This window comes from Rana temporaria, chromosome 3 (assembly GCF_905171775.1).
Source record: "Rana temporaria chromosome 3, aRanTem1.1, whole genome shotgun sequence".
Classification (NCBI taxonomy): Eukaryota; Metazoa; Chordata; class Amphibia; order Anura; family Ranidae; genus Rana; species Rana temporaria.
In genome coordinates this window covers 335,211,725-335,220,952 of record NC_053491.1, presented here as the reverse complement: position 1 = coordinate 335,220,952, position 9,228 = coordinate 335,211,725, and the positions used below count along the sequence as shown (strand labels likewise).

Sequence of the window (9,228 nt, the reverse complement as noted above, 5' to 3'; positions counted from 1 at the left end):
AGGGGGGCTGTGCTGATAATCGATCAGCACAAACCACCCCCCCTGTCACAGGAGCAGCCGATCGGCTCTCCTCTACTCGCGCCTGACAGACGCGAGTGAGGAAAAGCCGATTACCGGCTTTTCCTGTTTACATCGTGATCAGCCGTGATTGGACACGGCTGATCACGTGGTAAAGAGTCTCCGTGAGAGACTCTTTACCTTGATCGGTGTTGCGGGGTGTCAGACTGACACCCTGCAACAACGATCGCCGCGATGCGCGCCCCCAGGGGCGCGCAGCGGCTCAGAATCCTGAGGACATCATATGACGTCCAGTCAGGATTCTACAACCACTTTGCCAACGTCAATTTGTCATTGGCGGGCGGCAAGTGGTTAATTGGCAGACTCCAAGACTGCAACAGGAAGACAGCCATGAGAGCTGCCCAGTTTATCTGTGTAAATGTGTGCCACCTGTCAGTGCCACCCACCAGTGCACAACAGTGCCGCCTACCAGTGCCCACCAGCTCCACCTACCAGTGCCCACAGTGCCACCCATCAGTGCCCACAGTGCCACCTATCAAAGTCACTAATCAGTGCCTCATCAACAGTGCTGCCCATCATTGTCACCTACCAGTGCCCATCATTGTCACCTACCAGTGCCCATCAGTGCCACCTATCAGTGCCATCTGTGACCATCAGTAACACCTATCAGTGCTACCCATCAGGGCCTATCAGTGCCGCCTTATCTGTGCCAATCAGTGCTGCCTTATCTGTGCCTATCAGTGCCCACAAGTGCAGCCTATCAGTGCCCATCAGTGACGCTTCATCACTGCATATCAATGAAGGAGAAAAATTACCAGCTGGGGCCCCTGGGCAGTGCCCAGGTGTGCCCTCTCATTAAGACAGCCCTGTGTGTGAAAGATACAAGTAAAAATGGTTACAAGTGTAGCATGACCGCGCAATTGTCATTCAAAATGCAACAGCGCTGAAAGCTGAAAATCTGCCTTTCCAGAAAGAGCCCAAAAGTGTCCAGTAGGCAAGTGGTTAAATAACATTTCATTCATCTTTATGTGCTGCAGCGGCTGCGATGCGGTGTAGTATGTAGCAACGCACTACTCTGGGAAAAAAAAAAAGTAGAAAGTCCTCCATTTTTCAGCACAACTCCTCCAAGCTGTTGATTTCCATGAGCTGCTCTTCTCCTCACAGAACACAGGCTGAATGCATTGCATTCCATGTAAAAGTTCTCAGCCACAGATCTGCTCTGAGATCACAGCTGAGGGGGCGGGGCTTCCCGCTGATTGACTGTCACACTGTGCTTCCTCATTGGTGAGACTGACCAATCAGCGTGCACACGGGAATCCCCAGCAATAGGAAGTGGTAATGTGATGAGTAGCAGATTGCATTGTATTGTTTATGGATTTTGTTACTTTTGTAGCACAGACCTACTAGGAGAGGAGACAAGGAGAAGCTGAGGATCCCATAGGAGAAGGTAATGTCACTGATTCCTGGCTATTTCAGCCCTTGTTTATACTTTAGCAGGGATCTGCAATGCATTGTGGTCTGTAGTGCCTGCTCTTTGTATATAGGGGATTGTTGTGCTGCTGTGTACCTGATCACATGGCACAAACATAAACAGGAGGGTACAGATTTATAGAGGATGCTGAGTGTCACATGTCTGATGATCCAGCCTGTCCATCCAAAACTGATTATTATTATTATTATTATTATTATTATACAGGATTTATATTGCGCCAACAGTTTGCACAGCGCTTTACAACACGGGGGGCAGACATTACAATACAATAGCAATCAGAGGGCCCTGGTCATTAGGGCTTACAATCTAATTATGCCTGATCTGTACAAAGGAGTCCGGCATTTCTTGGGAAAAGGTGTATATTACTGGGGTTGCAGCAGGAGTAGGGAGACTTCATACAACCACTAGTAATCTAGCTGCTGCTGGGACTTGGATCTAGTAACCCTTTGGATGATTGAACCCACCACCAGGGTGGATAAAAATCAATGATTAAAAAAAACAAACAACATTTTATTTTTATTTTTTATCAAATTTATTTTAATAAGATGCTTTTGGAGTAAAAATCTATCTAAAGATAGTTTTCTATTTAAAGGGGTGTTCCGGGCAAAAAATAAATAAATAAAAGCCAGCAGCTACACATACTGCAGCTGCTGGGTTTTAATAAATGGAGACTTACCTGTCCTGGTGTCCCTCGATGTCGGCACGGCAGCTGATGTTTCCCACCAGCTGTCGGGTGCTGCCCTCACCATTGCGGGTAAGGGAACCCAGGAACCCTACTGTGCATGTGCGAGGCCCCGCTCCTCTCTCCTATTAGCCCGGCAGCCAGGGGAGGAGAAGGAGGGAGCCCCACGGTGATGACGCGGCCGGACTCCCGGAAGTGGGAAAGGATACCTGTCTTTGACAGGTATCCTCCTCCCGAAAGGTGCCCATTGTGGCACCGGAGGGGGGGAGGAATCCGATGAGCGTAAGTTCCACTTTAGGGTGGAGCTCCACTTTAACCGGTTGAGCCCTGGTTCACACTGGGTACGATTTGGAACGATTTGAGATGCGATTTGACATGTCAAATCGCATCTCAAATCGGCGTCAATTGTCGGCAATGGCACTGTCCTAATCAGTGCGACGCCGCATCTGCGATTTCAAAAAGTAGTTCCTGTACTACTTTTTGCGATTTCGGGGCGATTTACATTAAATTGCGGACGAAATCGCGGCAAAATCGCAGCCGTAAAATCGCGCATTTTACCGCGATTTTGAATTCGCAGCAGTGTGAACCTAGGCTAAGACCCGGACCAATATGCAGGTAAAGGACCTGGTCCCTTTTTGCGATTCGGCACTGCGTCGTTTTAACTGACAATTGCGCGGTCGTGCGACATGGCTCCTAAACAAAATTGGCGTCCTTTTTTTCCCCCCACAAATATAGCTTTCTTTTGGTGGTATTTGATCACCTCTGCGGTTTTAATTTATTGCGCTATAAACAAAAATAGAGCGACAATTTTGAAAAAAATGCTATATTTTTAAAGTTTTGCTATAATAAATATCCCCAAAAAATATATAAAAAAACACTTTTTTCCCTCAGTTTAGGCCGATACGTATTCTTCTACCTATTTTTGGTAAAAAAAATCTCAATAAGTGTTTATCGATTGGTTTGCGCAAAATTTATAGCGTTTACAAAATAGGGGATAGTTTTATGGCATTAATATTTTTTTTTTTTGTACTACTAATGGCAGCGATTTTTATTTTTTTTTTTTTTTTTTTTTTTGTGACTGCAGCATTATGGCGGACACATTGGACACTTTTGACACATTTTTGGGACCATTGTCATTTTCACAGCGAAAAGTGCTATAAAAAGGCACTGTTTACTGTGAAAATGGCAGTGAAGGGGTTAACCACTAGGGGGCGCTGTAGGGGTTAAGTGTGACCTCATGTGTGTTTCTAACTGTAGGGGGCGGGGCTGGACGTGTGATGTCAGTGATCGTCATTCCCTATATCAGGGAACAGACGATCACTGACATAGAGAAGAACGGGGAAGGTTTGTTTACACACATCTCCCCGTTCTTCAGCTCCAGTGACCCGATCGCGGGACACCCGCGGCAATCGGGTCTGCGGGTCGCATGGTCATGGAGCTTCGAACCGGGTCGCGAGAGCGCGTCGCCGGAGTCGAGTTCGCGACCCACGGATGGGCTCTTAAAGGGGACGTATATATACGTCCATGTGCCCAGCCGTGCCATTCTGCTGACGTATATTGTCGTGCGGCGGTCCTTAAGTGGTTAAGATACATTAATCATTTTGTTTATTCAGCATGAAATGGAGCTTAGTTATGTAGCACTAGGCTTTATTATTAATATTGTTGTTATTATTATTATTATTATACAGGATTTATATAGTGCCAACAGTTTGCACAGCACTTTACAACACAAGGGCAGACAGTACAGTTACAATACAACTAGTACAGGAGGGATCAGAGGGTCCTGCTCTGTGATTGAATCGGTTCTGTTTTACCAATATGACGGTTTATTCTAAATCGGAATCCTTCATTTTTGTGCAATTATTAAAGATTCTAACTACCAGCAAGAATAAGTCCTTACATTTAAAGAGCACCTGTCATTTCAGATCCATCATGACAGCACCTGTTAGCGGGCATCCACTCACCTGCTGCCGCCACGTCACTGCCGCCCCATTAAAGTGAATGGGACTGTCGGTAAGGCTGGATTCACACTTATGCATTTTTAGTGCTTTTTGCATTTTGCAGATTTGCACTACAGAATGTGTTCCATAGGAAACCATGGTAAATGGACTATAGTGCAAATCTGCAAAAAGCACAAAAAAATGCATAGGTGTGAATCCAGCCTAAGTCAATTGCAGGTCAGAGGAGGAGCCGCTGCGGGACAAAGATGACAGTTACTTTTTAAAATTATGATTTAAATAGACTAGATGTAAATCAAATCCACCCTGCCCACCACTTTTAGTGCAATACCAGGGTTTGGTCGATTGATCGTTTCAGTTGTACCACCTCCAATGGGTTTAGAGTAATTCTTGCTAATTCCATTTTTTTTTAAAACTCGTGTATTGCAGATTTTCCAAATACAGTGGGGCCAGCCTTCACCGCAAGGGTTAAATGATTGTTCAATCTAGGGGTGCAGGGATGAGCTGTAATGCTTACCCCATTCCTGGCTCCAGCAGGCTTTCTTTATCCATGTGATTAGTCAGCCATGGTGGCATGCTTGCCATCCCAATGTACAACGCAGGGTTAATATCCCTGCATAGTACGTGATGAAGCATTGGAGTCTGCCAAATTGAGGATAGGGTAAGTGATACATATTTTAGCTGCACCCCTAGACTAAACAAGCATTTGACCCTTGGTGTGTGGGGTGGGGGGCTGCAAGGGCAGATTTGGTCTAAATCAGGGGTCTACAAACTTTCTAGAAAAAAGGGCCAGTTTACTTTAGACTTAAGGGGTGCCAGACTGTGGCCATTGGTAGTAGAAAAGGTCCTGAGGTTAGTGGGAATAAACAATGCTCCGTCAGTGGAAGGAATTGTGCCCCATCATTGGTGTCATTGTGAGGAATTGTGCCCCATCATTTAGTGTCATTGTGAGGAATTGTGCCCCATCATTGTTGTCATTGTGAGGAATTGTGCCCCATCATTGGTGTCATTGTGAGGAATTGTGCCCCATCATTGGTGTCATTGTGAGGAATTGTGCCCCATCATTTAGTGTCATTGTGAGGAATTGTGCCCCATCATTGGTGGCATTGTGAGGAATTGTGCCCCATCATTGGTGGCATTGTGAGGAATTGTGCCCCATCATTTGGTGTCATTGTGAGGAATTGTGCCCCATCATTTAGTGTCATTGTGAGGAATTGTGCCCCATCATTTAGTGTCATTGTGAGGAATTGTGCCCCATCATTGGTGTCATTGTGAGGAACTGTGCACCATCATTTAGTGTCATTGTGAGGAATTGTGCCCCATCATTGGTGTCATTGTGAGGGATTGTGCCCCATTTTTGGTGTCAGTGGGAGGAATAGCACCATATTGTTGGTGTCACTGGGAGGAATTGTGGCCTATCATTGGTGTCAGTGGGAGAAATTATGTCCTATTGTTGGTATCAGTGGATAAAAATAGTGCCCCAAGAGCCGGATAAAAGCAGGCAAGGGGCTGCATCTGGCCCCCCAACTCCAATTTGGAGACCACTGGTCTAAATTCCTGGAGTTCAGCTTTAAAGCCCAATTCTGGGAAACATAAAAATGATCACTGTGGGACTGCACCGGCACTGCAAGTGGTAACCGCTCATTTAGGTCTGAGTACATAAAAAAAATAAGATTTACTTGCCCAATCATCCGCCCCTCAACGCTGCTAGACTGGTCCCCACATTGTTTTCTCCCCCATGCTCCAGCAATCTCTGGTCATGACATCATCAAGACCCATACAGGGTCTATAGCCCTGCATTGGTTGTGTTGACACCGAGGGGCAGTCCACTGGCAGAAAGAGGGGGGAGCAGAGGATTGGGTAACCTAAAGTACTTTTAGGCTGGATTCACACCTATGCATTTTTAGTGCATTTTGCAGATTTGCACTACAGTCCATTTACCATGGTTTCCTATGGAACACGTTGTGTAGTAAAAATCTGCAAAATGCAAAAAGCACTAAAACTGCATAGGTGTGAATCCAGCCTTACTCTCTCCTAGATGAGCAGTGGATGTGTTGTGGTGCACTGCGATTCGTTGTGTTTGGCCTCTACCAGGGGCGGACTGACAACTCATGGGCCCCCCGGGCAATAGGAGATTATGGGGCCCCCGGGCAATATTAGATTATGGGGCCCTAAGGCAATAGATTATGGGGCCACATAGTATACACACACACACACACATACAGTATACAGACTTACACACAGGATACACATACAGTATACATACACACAGGATACACATACAGACACTGAAAAGGTACTTGAGAGGCGGGCAGCTATAATCTTGGGATTACATACATACTTTCCCTGGTTTTACTGAGGCTGGCAAGCCTCATGGGGCCCCCTAGTGGCATGGGGCCCTCGGGCAGTGCCCAAATGGTCAGTCCGCCCCTGGCCTCTACTGTATAATACATTGGGGTGCCATTCACAACGAATGACACCCCACATAGAGCAGGTGCGTTGCCATGGGTTGTGGCAGTGCATGTTAACACGTGGCTTTTCATACATGCTTCCACCACACATTAGTGTGAATGGGCCTTTTGAGGTATTCCACCGTACAAGAAAGTCCCTGTGACTAATTAAAGGAAACCCATCATTGCAGAAATCTGTAGGCTGCCATTGCTGACCTCCTGAAATGATAGTCGCCTGTCTGTGTTTCTGTCCCCCTGATATAAATACTTAGTCACTCATCTCAAATAAGTATGAAGATGCAGAGGCTTGGCTGACCTCATGATTGTTCTGGTTAGTATCATTGGAAAATTAAAGGGTCACTAAAGGAATTTTTTTTTTTTTTAGCTAAATTGCTTCCTTTACCTTACTGCAGTACTGGTTTCATGTCCTCATTGTTCATTTTTGCTTTGAAGTAGCTGTAATTCTGCTCTGATCTCCACACTTCCTGGTTGCCTATTTCCTTATAACCATCCTACTGGGAGATTTTCACGGTGGTCTAAGCCAGTGTTTCTCAACCTTTTTCTAGTCGGGGCACCCTTAAAAAGTATTTTCAGTCTTGAGGCACCCCAGTCCAAGGCTTGGTTCACATTACGGTGTGTCGCAGAACACGGGCAAAATCGTGCTCACAGACAAATGCTCTGCTTCTTAATGGTACCCCCACAGATTGGAAAACGTGTGGTGCTTTTGCTGCAGTGCAATTTAAAAAAAAAAAAGTTTGGGGACTTGTTTCCCTGCATTTTGTGGGTACGGAAATTAATGGACTGCCCTACATGCAGCTACACAGATGTGAACCAAGGACTTGTTCACATGTCATAGGGGCGGTAAAACCACATGGTTGAACTGTTTTACCACCCCCAACTTCTCCACCTTAGCTGCAGAGGCAGCAGCTGAGGGTGTTCACATGCTGTGGCTGCAACTGGAGGTATACCGAGGGTGAATAGGGCTGCACTGAAACTACCCCGCAACTGTGTGCATTGCACAGTTGCAGTGTAGTGATGCTGCATTTACGGGCCTAAAACAGGTGGTGAGGAAGCAACATAATGCCTCTTTACCGCCTGTCAAATGCCTCTGAAAAGCGATCTGTGCATGGATTGCTTTTCAGAGGAGCAGCAGTCCTTGCTGCTATTAAACAAGCCCTACAAAAGCCATTCTGATGGTACAGGAATGGGGGGGGGGGGGTCAGGATTAAAAGTAACATACACACATACATACAGACATATGCTTACACACGCTTACACACATGCTTACACATATGCTTACATGCATACACACATGGAAAAGAGAAAAGCCCTAAGGCTGACGCAGCGCTAAAGGAAATTGGTGAAAATAAAAAATGATTGTGTATCATATGTTGAAAAAATAAATTAAATAAATGAAGCAGCTAGCACTAAAGTTCAGCACAAAAACTTCAAAGCAAGACATAATACAAAGGAGTGCAGCGCTACAATACCCACTCATATAGAAAAATAAAGTGAAAAAAAAAACTATGGATTTATATACCACTTTTTTTCACTTTACGCATACACACATGCTTACATTTACACACATGCTTACACACACACATACCTACATGCACACACACGCACACACACATACATACATGCACTCACATGTGCACACACACACACAGACACATGTATAAAGCCATTTTAAAATGAATAGCTTCTAGCTCAGTACCTTTCTAGATTCCTCATTGAGCTGGGTACTGCACTCTAGGGGGAAGCAGAGAGCACAGCACACTCCTCTGCACTTTACTTTCTATTTTGAAGCCGACAGAGCTTCTCACAGTTCGGCAGGAGAGCTCATCTGACAGCCTTCTCTCCACTGATCCTGCGGCACACCTGAGAACCTCTGACGGCACACCAGTGTGCCGCGGCACACTGGTTGAGAAAGGCTGGTCTAAGCTGTCATTACTGTGTGTCTAAAACTCCTCAGAACCAATCAGATTCATTTTAAAAACAAAACACTGCCCTGGATTTGTTTGTTTTTGTTCTGTGAGTCTTCCCGACTCACCTCTCACCCGGAACTTCATGTATGTACCTTTAAAACCGAAAGTGAAACTCGAGGCACATTATATGATAGATTAAATTCAATTTTTAATCATTTTTAAAAGCAATCAGTTAACTTTTATGTCTCTATACCCAATAAACAGTCATTTCAGCAAAAAAATGTTTTTCCTTTAGTGACCCTTTAAGCTCAATATACACATTACAATTTTTGTGCAATCAAATTTACTAAAATGATGTAATATGAGGACCTACCTAAACCACACAATCAGTTAGTATTCAAGCAGGAAGTCCCCTACAATACATAGTTGATGGTAGATCTAAGGGCACTTTCACACTGGTGCACATCAAAACCACCTGTAAAACGCCTATGCGTTTTTTGTTGCGCTTTTGCAGCATTTGTGGTGCATTTTTTAAAGGACATGTGACTCAAAAACCGCACCAAAAACACTTGATGCGGTTCCCATTCATTTCAATGTGGAGGAGCATTTTTTGGTGCTCTTTTTTTTTATTTAAACTCCCCGAACATGCTCCAAAAATGTGCAGGCAGAATTTTTTTACACTGCTACGGAAGTGCACCGC

General features: G+C 45.1%; 1 protein-coding gene across 2 annotated transcripts in view; it reads left to right on the top strand.

The window, feature by feature from the left end:
• Positions 1-1,310: 1,310 nt before the first annotated feature.
• The window catches only part of TNIP1 (TNFAIP3 interacting protein 1), a 117,704-nt gene continuing 109,786 nt past the window's right edge, over positions 1,311-9,228 (top strand). For both annotated transcript variants that reach the window (XM_040345049.1, XM_040345048.1), the window contains exon 1: positions 1,311-1,465. The gene's annotated coding sequence lies outside the window, so the exon portion shown is untranslated. The remainder of the gene's footprint in view (positions 1,466-9,228) is intronic.